Source organism: Schistocerca piceifrons, chromosome 3 (genome assembly GCF_021461385.2).
Source record: "Schistocerca piceifrons isolate TAMUIC-IGC-003096 chromosome 3, iqSchPice1.1, whole genome shotgun sequence".
NCBI lineage: Eukaryota > Metazoa > Arthropoda > Insecta > Orthoptera > Acrididae > Schistocerca > Schistocerca piceifrons.
This window is the reverse complement of record NC_060140.1, coordinates 190,657,803-190,670,225: the sequence shown is the minus strand read 5'-3', so window position 1 is coordinate 190,670,225 and position 12,423 is coordinate 190,657,803. Positions and strand designations below refer to the sequence as shown.

At 45.0% G+C, this 12,423-nt stretch overlaps 2 protein-coding genes across 4 annotated transcripts in view; one reads left to right on the top strand and one right to left on the bottom strand.

The window, feature by feature from the left end:
* The window catches only part of LOC124788013 (calcium uptake protein 3, mitochondrial-like), a 580,087-nt gene that overhangs the window by 293,379 nt on the left and 274,285 nt on the right, over nt 1–12,423 (top strand). Inside the window, exon 3 of one of the 3 annotated variants that reach the window (XM_047255061.1) lies at nt 10,716–10,765. The exons of the other annotated variants lie outside the window; for them this stretch is intronic. The gene's annotated coding sequence lies outside the window, so the exon portion shown is untranslated. The remainder of the gene's footprint in view (nt 1–10,715; nt 10,766–12,423) is intronic. 3 annotated transcript variants of the gene reach the window in all.
* Nucleotides 1–12,423, bottom strand: part of LOC124788507 (GTP-binding protein Rhes) — a 677,045-nt gene that overhangs the window by 477,568 nt on the left and 187,054 nt on the right. The gene's annotated exons all lie outside the window — the stretch shown is intronic.

Sequence of the window (12,423 nt, the reverse complement as noted above, 5' to 3'; positions counted from 1 at the left end):
ATCCACAAGCCGACACCAGGTGTGACGACAGCACATTACCGTCCCCTGACTCTGCTTAACGCAGACTGTAAAATTTTTACACGCCTACTGGCAACGCGATGCCGCAAGATCCTGCCTAACATTCTATCCCCGGAACAGACAACTCCGGGCGGCTCAGTTAATATACAAACGGCCACAGGAGAATGTCGCGATTTAATTGCACTGGCAGCGGCGTGCAGACTCCGCGCCGCAGTGGTTGCCATTGATTTTGACAGCGCATTCGACAAATTGCGGCATCTTTTTCTGTTCTCAGTGATGAACCGCATGGGTTTTCCACCAGCCTTTATCGACGTGATCCGGCGCCTGTACGGCACCGCCGAATCTCTGATTCAGGTTAACGGCCGTGTGGCGGGACCAGTGGCGATCCGGCGTTCCGTACGGCAAGGCTGCCCACTTTCGACCCTACTGTATGCCATAAGCCTGGAGCCACTCATCGGGAGTCTGACGAGCCACCTTTCTGGTCTCACTTTGCGACAGCACAGTTTTCGATGTCGTGCGTATGCGGACGACCTCCTCCTCTTGATCCGCTCACGGAGTGAAACACACACGGTACTTGATTTGATATCAACGTACGGCACTGCAGCGGGCAGTAACATGAATGTGGCTAAATCCGCGGCGATGACCATTGGACGCGGCCTCTCACACGAAGACTTAGCACCTCTCCCGTGTGTACAACAACTACGATATCTTGGTATCATTTTCACCTCCACCGTGCGCCGCTCCACTGTCATCAATTTTCGGCGTGCACTCCAAACTATCCGCACGACGGTGCGACAAAATCTTCTCCGACGACTCGATTCTTTACAACGTGTCCAATACCTCAATCAACATGTGGCGGCCAGAATGGTCCACATCGCACAGGTCCTCCCGCTGCCATCAACTATTGGACGCAGCCTTCAGGCTGCCCTCGGATACTTCCTTACAGCCGGTACGATCTTTAAGGTCCGCTGCGACACGCTCACCCTTCCCCCGCGAGCAGGAGGCCTCGGCCTTGTCAATGTGCGACTCCGAGCGGCGTCCTTGTACATGTCCACCATGCACAAGCAGTGGCACGGGGGCACCTCCCTTACGCGCAGCTTGCTGGAAATTCTTGTGCCCGCGACCATAACACCACCAGTACCAGTCGGACACATCAAGCACCATTTGACGCACATTTCTGATTTCATCGTCGACTTCAGTTATGCTCACACACACTTACCGACCACGCGTTCTCCTCGACCTAAAGATTTTTACACCCCTCTCCTTCGTTCCATATCCAGCAACAATATCGAACTGAGACATCCGTCCACGCGGTGGCCAACGGTTTGGCGTCACATCCACCAACCTTTTCTTCCCTCCAACGTCAGGGCAACATGGTACCAAATCGCAAATGAAAAATTCGCCACAAACCATCGCCTTCACGCCATCGGACTACAGGACTCTCCACTTTATTCCATTTGCCACCTCGTGGATGACGATGTCCATCAACTGACTTGTACTGCCACCAGTGACGTCTGGAAACTTGCCCGACAGTTCGTAGCCTGTTACCTCCGCGTTCCGCCGGACTCGATTGACCCATGGACTTTTATCCATCCTGAGAATACTTATTTCCCCACCTCCAAAAATCATGCGATTGTCTGGGTCAAGGGATGGACGATCACCTACATGTATAATGGTGGCGACAAATCACGCCTTGATTTCTGGCAGTACTTACAAACCGCCCACAGTGAAGTCGAACAGCGACCGCGCTACCGCGCCGTCTTCGCCAATTACCTACACGCGATCTTTCCTTCACCACCGCTCAGTTGGATGGTGCCACACGCCGACAGCACTCCCGCCCCCCCTGCCGACATCTGAGACTCCCCGCGCTACTTTCTACATTGTAACCCACAGTGGAATAGGCGCATGGACACGCGCCTCCTTTCTTTAATGCACTACCCCAGACAACACTGGTCTTTCCCTCACTCCACTGTATATTGCTTCACACCTCTTAGATTACATCAGACCTATTATTCTTTTTTTCCCTACACCATGTTCATAAAAAAAAATCCTCGCCTTGTACGAGTATATTGTCTTGTGTTATTTCCGCCCGAAGGATGGCACTTCTGTTGTATTTAAGTTTGTACCAATAAAGATCTTTTTTTTCCATTTACCCTTTTCCTGGTGAAAAAAAATATAAATAAAAAAAATCAAAAAGCTACTTTGAGTGAGTGATTCAGGGACGGGAGGGGGGAGACATCGCGGCCAGGCCTCGGGTTTCGACCCCTGCCCGCCTTGCCTCCACCTACCCATATCTGAACACTCTTAAAAAAAAAAAAGTGAGCAGGAGACCTGGGTTCGAAACCTGGGCTTGGTACAAATTTTCATTCGCCACTTCAGTCTGCATACATACGTCATAATGCAGATTAGTTTCCAAGTATTAGAAATGTTAGTTATGATAAAAAAAAAAAAAAAAAAAGATGGTAGAGCACTTGCCCGCGAAAGGCAAAGGTCCCGAGTTCGAGTCTCGGTCGGGCACACAGTTTTAATCTACCAGGAAGTTTCATATCAGCGCACACTCCGCTGCAGAGTGAAAATCTCATTCTCATTAAAGAAGGATGTTTATTTTCAGAAGTTTCGGTGAGCAGACGTTTCTCTTTTCTATCTTTTTTCTACATCTTCGTCATGGGTATGTTGTGGACACTCCTGTCTTACAAGATAATAGAGGCTAAACGTTTGACTCATCAGAGGTGAGAGGACGCGCCTACAGCGGTAGCAGCAGTAGCAGTTTAGAGTAATATAGTTTAGTTTTTGCTTTTTCACGTATTCCTGCGAAGAAGTAAACTATATCTGTGTATTTTACTGCGTAGGCTAGGGTGTAGCAAAGTACTCTCAGTTTTCGTTTTTCCGTAAATCTTAGTGCATATCGCTATATGAGGCGGATTCTTCGAGCAATTTTCCGTCGTCCGAAGCACCACGTCATGTCTCTTCGTTTAAATCTCGTGTTAGTAGACATCATACTGCTTAGATCAGTGGACTGGAGTTTGCATATTTATTTCATGCAGTAGCTTTTGGGTAGGCAGAGTTTCAAGTGAGAAAGAACACGTAGCAGATGTAGGGTTAACAACGGTTAACAACCCCACAATGCTAGTGTACCCAAAACTTAGCCCGCTTCCTCGCAATCCTTTCATTTCTAAGTTCCAGCCAAAATTGTTATTTACTTACAATGTTACCACTGTTGGCAACATAATAATTGCACTTAAGGTCCGTAATACGTCACTTGGTTACATAAACGAGTACAAAATTTAAGCTATATAGTATTGACAGAAAAAAAATTGGAAATTGATGGTAAGATCCTATGGGACCAAACTGCAAAGGTCGTCGGTCCCTAAGCTTACACACTACTTAATCTGACTGAAACTAACTTACGCTAAGGACAACACACACACCCATGCCTGAGGGAGGACTCGAACCTCCGACCGGGAAACTGCGCGAACCGTGACAGGGCGCCATAGACCACGCGACTATCCCGCGCGGCAATCTTGACGGAGAAGGATTTGTATACCACTTGAAATATTTAGCCTAACGTTTGTATTGATTATCTCAACCAATGATCACCACAATGCTTTAAAACGTACTCTGAAATAATAGTGCTGTTTTGCTATTTGTTCTTCTTATTTAGAGATGTTTCCGTTTTTGCTACCTGTTCTTTGCACCTATTAGTTTCCAGACTCCATCTACGTTTAAAAAGTGTGGCAGTTTACATGTGATGTATCACGACAGAGAAAAGAGCTTGTGACCTCTAGAGGTGTTCTGTTTTAGTTGTTCCATTTCCGCATTTGCATTTACGTTTAGTTTTTTGTAAAAAATACCTCCAAAACAATTTTCTGCAATAGTGGTTTGATTCTCCACTACATCATATGTTGATGACTTAATGACCTGTACGTTGCTACGCATAAGGCTATTTGGAGCTTTCTAGTGCACTCCAAGACAGGAAATCAGAGACAGAATGCAGAGAACAGGCAAAAGTGGTAGCGTTTATGTTACCGGAGCTAAAGAGTAACATTATAACCCTGCAAATTGCAGACGCTCTGCGTAGCTTCTCCAGGCTAAAGTTTCACTTCAGAGAATTAACTGGTAACTCCATCCACCGCTTAGATGCTGTTGTAAGGCGTCACGGTATAAAGTGCCCACGAAAAGGCACGTCTTAGCAGAGGCAACAAGCTTGATACTTGCTCCTGAGATCTGCAACGTCAGTGGGTTTACACAGGTTAGAGTGCTACTGTTGAGGTCCCCACTCACAGAAGGACGGAGGGCGGAGCCAAGTGACGTAAAACACTGTTGTTGTTGGCTGTTAGCGGAGTGGCAGAGACGTTTAGCTTTCAGCTGAACACTGTTGTTACCAATCTTGGAGTTTGTTAATGTAAAGTCCAGAAACATCCCTAAGTGGAGGGGGGGGGGGGGGGGAGGAATTTAAATGTGAACGGCCAGAGGCGCCCTGGAGGTGCTGAGCGACTCTGCATATTGACCAAAGCATGTTATTTACCGGTATATTGGTGGTCGACTACAGGAAGGGAGAAAGAGTGCGCCACCACGATTCTTTAAAAAGGGAGTTCTCAGTGAGATCGGTGGGGCCCCGATACCGTGGTCAGCTTGCGGCGGCGCGGTTCCTTCCGTCCCTTTACGACGAACCTGCACCTACCTGTGAACATTGTCTCAGCAGATCATCAGTAGGATAGCCGAGTGAAACCTACTGTACTTCGACGTGAACCAGGCTGCAATTTAAGTCACTAATCTACGTTTCGGGAGAAAATTTTCACACAAATGAAAGTTCGGAAACTTTGTCCTCAATACGAGATTCTGAAACTTAGGTGAACAAGTAACGCTGCCAAGCCCGTGCTAGTCTTAACACAGTCACTCACAATCCGTTTCACTCACGTTAGCAAGTTCATGGTGTTGCATTTTCCCGAAAACGTAATAGATACAAAAATACTGATTGTTTTTGATTGAGAATGCTCGCCAAATATTAAGTCTGTCGGTACCAAATGCAGTCACAGTTTTTAGCCTCCGACCTGCTCAATACGCCACGCGGAATAATGTATTTTTTCGTCACAAAATTCACTTAAAAATTCCGAAATTTCTACACGCCCATCGGAATAATCATGCCGCCACTTTACCACACTTTTGATGTATGAGACACTGCTAGATCTGGCAACTTATCGTTTCCATCGGAACTACTACTACACATGTCCGAACTGTTTCATGGCTAGGCCCCCACTCCTCTCTAGAATACTCTAATTCTTCTCTACCAGCAGAGAAAGGCGCCCGAAGAATGCTGCTTTACCATTGGTCAGTTTACTCAACAGCCAATAGCACAACAACATTCTCCTGCGTCAATCCGCGCTTTTAATCAATAACCAATCGCAAAATAGTAAATCTAATGGCTGCACTTTTTACCGACACAATTATCTAATATGCTGAAGTTTTGTTTATGCATAAAGTTATTTACTATTGTTATTTATACCTGAATTAACTTTTCCTTTACCATAAACTTACTTTACAAATCTATTCTACAAAATCCCCTTTGTCCATATCCATACTTCTTCGAAATGTTCACACACTAAATCGTATTACATAACTCGTTAAACAATTAGCTTCATATTAACCTTAAACCACACTCACGCATCATTCATACTACTAAAACACATTTATAACATTTTACATACACAAAAAGACATAATAACACTTTATGAAAATACTAGAACAGGTTATGGAGAACATTCTATTACTTTAGTACACTCTAGTGGTCACAATCGAAACTAAAATCACAGTCCCCCTATCCAATATTGTCCTCTACCGGCTGACACATAAACTACGTGTGCGTCCAGTCTCGCATCACCATCTGTCACTATCCAGCTCTAAGACACATCTCCCACTTAACCGCCTCCAAGGCAGGATCGTTATACGGCGCTACGCCTCAAGCTCCGTAATGTCTGTTTTTCTCACTTGGAGTGCTGCTCTCATGTGCTTACTTAACATACTGCTAGTGACCGCTACTTCTGTCAGCGCCCACCTCGTGGATTCTGCCACTGATTTCTGTTGTGCAACCAGTTGCCTCCTTTGCTTTTTCTAGTGTTTAGAATTAGCCTCCAGTGTAGTGGTTAGTCTGATTGCAAATAAACAGTACTAACCAGATACCGCGAATTCCATGGATGTCGTGCTCCTTGCATCCTGCCGAGTCCCAGAATCCGCATCTGTAGTAGGTGCCCTGTGACAGTGTTTGGCGCTGATCCAAGTCACCAGCCTGCCTTCACTGGGAATTTTCTTTCTGCATTTGATTCTCACCGTTCGGAAATTGGAGACTAACCTGAAACCCTCTGTCTTCCTTCTATCCTGTATTATCACACGACAACTAGACAGTGCCAAAGGTAACCCTAAAGTCGTAACACAACAAGCACGTGTCGTATTGACACATATAAATCCACTAGATGATGGAGGTATAAACCTTTGAAACGTCCACCCCTGGTAGCTGACTGGTCAGCGCGACGGAATGTCATCGGCCCCGGTTCTATTCCGGGGTGGGTCGGAGATTTTCTCCGCTCAGTGACTGGGTGTTGTGTTGTCCTTATCATCATCACCTCATCCCCATCGACACGCAAGTCGCCGAAGTGGCGTCAACGCGAAAGACTTGCACCAGGCTGCGATAGCAACTATGACTATAGCTTTTACAACGAATGTTGTACCTGAATTTTCAGCATAAAATATTCCCTGATGAGGGTGAATATGCGGATTTCATGTGATTTATTGCTCATTTAGAGACCTGTTGCCTTAACATTTTATAACTGGTCGTTCATTTTACAGTTTTTCATTTAGATTGCAAAACATATACCATATTAGAAGGAGCAGTTTTGTTTTCAGCAATTACAATGGAAATAATAATAAATTAAAAGTACATTACAAATTGAAAGAGAAACACAAAAATATTCATATTTTAAGTAGATGTGATGACAGATGATAGGGCCGGCCGCGGTGGCCGTGCGGTTCTGGCGCTGCAGTCCGGAACCGCGGGACTGCTACGGTCGCAGGTTCGAATCCTGCCTCGGGCATGGATGTGTGTGATGTCCTTTGGTTAGTTAGGTTTAAGTAGTTCTAAGTTCTAGGGGACTGATGACCTAAGATGTTAAGTCCCATAGTGTTCAGAGCCATTTGAACCATTTGACACATGATAGGAAAGACTCGGATAGAGAGAGAAATCTAGAATGAGATTCTCACTCTGCAGCGGAGTGTGCGCTGATATGCGAGAAAGGCAAAGGTCCCGAGTTCCAGTCTCGGTCCGGCACACAGTTTTAATCAGCCAGGAAGTTTCAGAGAGAGAAATGTTACCGTATCAGAGCCAGCCTGTTCTGAAAGCCTTGAAACTTCTACGAGCCTTGAAATCCCAGTTCGCTATAGTTTAATTCAGGGATTAATATTTCTAAACACTATTTACAAAAACATTAGCACTATTGTGTGGATTGTGGAAAGGGCAGTGGTGTGTGAGTGTAAAGTACGTTATTTCTTAGGGTTATTAATTAACCTTCAGTTGCTGTATTATGTGTTTTGAATTGTCCCTACTTATATACTAAGTGTTCAGTTAGAAGTGTTACATTCCAAAAGCGGTACAATGACCGCGGGTTGGATATTCCTGCTATTTATATTTGACCTAGAACAGGTTTACAGGGTTGATTAATTACGCTGTTTATTCTAATAAAGTTTAATTATTCTAGATTTTATGTAATGCTGTCTGCGATACTTGTTGGTGTTTGAGTAAGTGTGTGTTTCGGTATTGCCTCTGTATGGCTCAAATGGTTCAAATGGCTCTGAACACTATGTGACTTAACTTATGAGGTCATCAGTCCCATAGAACTTAGAACTACTTAAACCTAACTAACCTAAAGACATCACACACATCCATGCCCGAGGCAGGACTCGAACCTGCGACCGCAGCGGTCACGCGGTTCCAGACTGTAGTGCCTAGAACCGCTCGGCCACTCAGGCCGGCCCTCTGTATTGGTGTACGAATTGGGACTGCTGTCTTACGTGCCTCGTGTGTTGCAGTGCTCTGTTATACCGCCATGTCTGTCTGTTTCGTCATGTAACGTCCTTGAGACATCACCAGCGATTTTATTTATTATCTCTCACTCGTCTTTGTCTCTTTTTGCCCCTATCATGTCATTGTTATACTGCGTTGGTGTCTGCTGTGCTGCCTTGTATCGGTGACAGTGAAAAAGTACATGTTCCCCCACATGTAGAAGTAGCACTCTGGCTGAGGCCTACGTGGTGGAAATGGGCAAGGTAAGGTCCATGAGCTGTCAGAAACTGAACCATGTCACGGTTGGGAGTGATACGGCTCAGTCTCACACTTTCCCTGATGTCCAGGAAGAAAGGATATACCCTACGACCCTTACAGCTGGACTTCCATTCTCTTTGCCAGGTATCTACCAGCCGTTTAACGAGTTGGAGCTTCTAGGTGATGTCCTGTCCGACAATCTCGATTTCGTATTCCTGGATTTCCGAAAGGCTTTTGACACTGTACCACACAAGCTCCTCGTAGTAAAATTGTTTGCTTATGGAATATCGTCTCAGTTATGTGACTGGATTTGCGATTTCCTGTCACAGAGGTCACAGTTCGCAATAACTGACGGAAGGTCATCGAGTAAAACAGAAGTAATTCCAGGCGTTCCCCCAAGGTAGTGTTATAGGCCCTTTGCTGTTCCTTATCTATATAAACGATTTTGGAGACAATCTGAGCAGCCGTCTTCGGTTGTTTGCAGACGACGCTGTCTTTTATCGACTAATAAAGTCATCAGAAGATCAAAACAAACTGCAAAACGATTTAGAAGAAATATCTGAATGGTGCGAAAAGTGGCAATTGACCCTAAATAATGAAAAGTGTGAGGTCATCCACATGAGTGCTAAAAGGAACTCATTAAACTTTGATTACACGATGAATCAGCCTAATCTAAAAGCCATAAATTCAACTAAATACCTAGTTTTACAATTACTAACAACTTAAATTGGAAAGAACACATAGAAAATGTTGTGGGGAAGGCTAACCAAAGACTGCGTTTTATTGGCAGGACACTTAGAAAATGTAACTGCCTACACTACGCTTGTCCGTCCTCTTTTAGAATGCTGCTGCGCGGTGTGGGATCCTTACCAGATAGGACTGACGGAGTACATCGAAAAAGTTCAAAGTAAGGCTGCACGTTTTGTATTATCGCGAAATATGGGAGAGGGTGTCACAGAAATGATACAGAATTTGGGCTGGAAATCATTAAAAGAAAGGCGTTTTTCGTTGCGACGGAATTTTCTCACGAAATTCCAATCACCAGCTTTCTCCTCCGAATGCGAAAATGTTTTGTTGACACCGACCTACATAGGGGGGAACGATCACCACGATAAAATAAGGGAAATCAGAGCTCGTACGGAAAGATAAAGGTGTTCATTCTTTCCGCGTTACGAGATTGGAATAATAGAGAATTGTGAAGGTGGTTCGATGAACCCTCTACCAGGCACTTAAATGTGATTTGCAGAGTATCCACGTAGATATAGATATAGACCTTATCCTATCTACCCCTCCTCAGCCAGTACATTGCAGCTCGAAACAGAATGATTATGTCGGTAGGGAAGGTTCCAAGCTCCACGCAGAGTAATTCCCTGATGTGGTGTTGAAATCTCCTGATAGCCTTGCAAGGGCACTTCTCTGCCCTCGCCGCACGATATTCATTTTCGCCACCAGACGTACTCGGTGTGCCCATGCACTGGCTGCGAAACAGACCACAGATTCAGAGAGAGCGGAAAGGTAAGTTCTCAACGTGCGTAATGGTGCCCTGAACTGTGTTATCTTGAGTCTGACTCCTTGTGCATTATCCTGGCAGCTCTGTCAGTCGTTGTTCTGAGCTGTTCGCCAAACCATAGTCGTTCGTCGAGTTGCACACCAAGATATCGTGTTTTCCGTTGACTGTGTATGCTGCTGTCTTGTAGTTTTGTGGTTGGATAACTTCGTAGTGTTCCTTTGAGTAGTATATGAACTGTTTTGCGTATACTCACCTGAAGTTTATTATGTTTGCACTACTGGCTGACACTTGTGAGCAGCTGTGTTGACAGGTGTTCGAGTTGCACTCCTGAGTCCGCGGAGACCATCACCCGGAGGTCATCTGCGTATGCTGTCGCCCCGTTCACACGGTTTTCCCCATCCAGGATATGTAGGAGGGGTTCAAAGGCAATATCCCAAAGGACGGTATTCAAAAGTTGATTCTTTTAATCACTTATGACTTCCCGCGTGCCATTCAACCATTTCGACAGTATTGCAATGGGCTGTCGTAGAGTGCCTTAGGTACCTGCATATCTCTGAGTCTCGCAAAGATTGCGGGCCACCAGAGATTATCAAAGGCCCCCGGAACGTCTATAAGAACAGCTACTGCACATTTGATTTCTGTGTTATTAACAGTGGTTAGTACTTCACTAAGTGCGTCATCTACAGATTTTCCCGCCCTGAAATCGAACTGGTGTGGACTAAGGCCAAGGAGCTTCCTGTGCTATAGCAAACGATCGCACAGAAATCGTTCCTGGACCTTGGCCAAGGTGTTAATTAAGCATATAGGCTTATACGTTTTGGAATCTGAGGAATCCTTGTCCTCTGAGTTTTTAATTATGACGGTATTTTCTGTTTTCAGGTCGCAGGTACACATCCCAGTCGTAGCGCTTCGTTGAGCAGATCCGTCAGGTATGGAGCAGACTGTGGAACGACAACTTTCAGTGGCTCACGAGTGGATACCGTCTCGACCGGGGGCTGTTTTATTCTTGTGCTCACATACAAAGGGAATAATGACGGTACCATTCTCATAGCAAGAGTTCATTAAGGTTCGCCGTCCAGTACGAATCTGTTAATCCGACTGTTGCTCGTCTCGAGGAGCAATACGTATGTTTAGCAGGAATTCAGCAGAACTTCTCCATCCCTCTGTTATGGTACCGTCATCTCGTCTCAGCGTTGCTAAGACTAATGGCGTCTTCAGATGCTCAGTATGTATCTTTATGGGTCTCACGAATGGTGGTTTGGAGCTATTCCTGCACGTGTGAGTTCCAATGTTCTTCTCGTGTTTTTTGTTATTCTTGTTTGTAGCGTTATTTTGCTTCTCTAAATGTGTGAGTCTGACGTTTCTGTCCCTCGCCGTTGTCACCTTTTGATATCATTTCCATTTGTTTCTCGGTTCTTTGCGCAACGTTGTTAGTCTTCTAGTCCTTGGTATGTTTAGCTTGGCCGCGTGGGGTAGCCGTGCAGTCTTAGGCGTCTTGTCACGGTTCGCGCGGTTCCCCCCGTCAGAGGTTCGAGTCCTCCCTCGGACATGGGTGAGTGTGTTGTCCTTTGCGTAAGTTAGTTTAAGTTAAATTAAGTAGTGTGAAAGCATAGGGACCAATGACCTCAGCTGTTTGGTCCCATAAGATCTTACCACAAAATTCTAAATTTGTTTAGCTTGCGACCTGTGTCAGCGGTCATAGTTGCAGCCCTTTGTGCTTTTTTTTATAAGACAGTCAAAGTATGTGCTTTATGTATCCACGACTGCTTGTAGGCGGGTGGCCTCAATCATTTGTCTTAGTTTTGCCCAGTCCGCCTTATGAAATAACAATCGCTGATGTCTGTTCTGTGTGGGGATGTATACGAGGAGCGGCTAGAAAAAAACCGGACTGATGCTGGAAAAAACATTTATTTACAATTATTTACAGTTTCATGTTATCTCCTTCAATGTACTCTCCTCCTCGGTCTCTACACCGCTCCATACGAATTTTCCACTGTTCATAGCAATGCTGCAGATCATTTTCGGTAAGTCCATACATTACTTCCGTCGCTTTTTCTTTACTGCTTCAACAGTCTCAAATCTAGTTCCTTTCAAAGCTGACTTGACTTTAGGGAAAAGAAAAAAGTCACAGAGGGCCAAATCAGGTGAGTAGGGTGGATGATCTAAGATGTGAATGTTGTGTTTTGCCAAAAACGTCTTCACTGACAACGCACTGTGAGCTGGGGCATTGTCTTGGTGAAGGATCCATGACTTTTTTCTCCACAAATCGTTCCGTTTTCTCCGTACTCGCTCACGTAGGGTAGCCAGGACGCTAATGTAGTAATGCTGATTCACTGTTTGTCCCTCTGGTACCCAATCAATGTGCACAATCCCTTTGATGTCAAAAAAAAAACAATCATCATTGCCTTGAATTTCGATTTTGACATTCGTGCTTTTTTTGTCGTGGAGAACCAGGAGTTTTCCAATGCATCGATTGGCGTTTAGTTTCGGGATCGTAAGTAAAAAACCACGATTCATCGCAAGTAATAACATTTTGTAAGAAGGTGGGATCACTTTCAATGTTTTCCAGGATGTCAGAACAAATCAT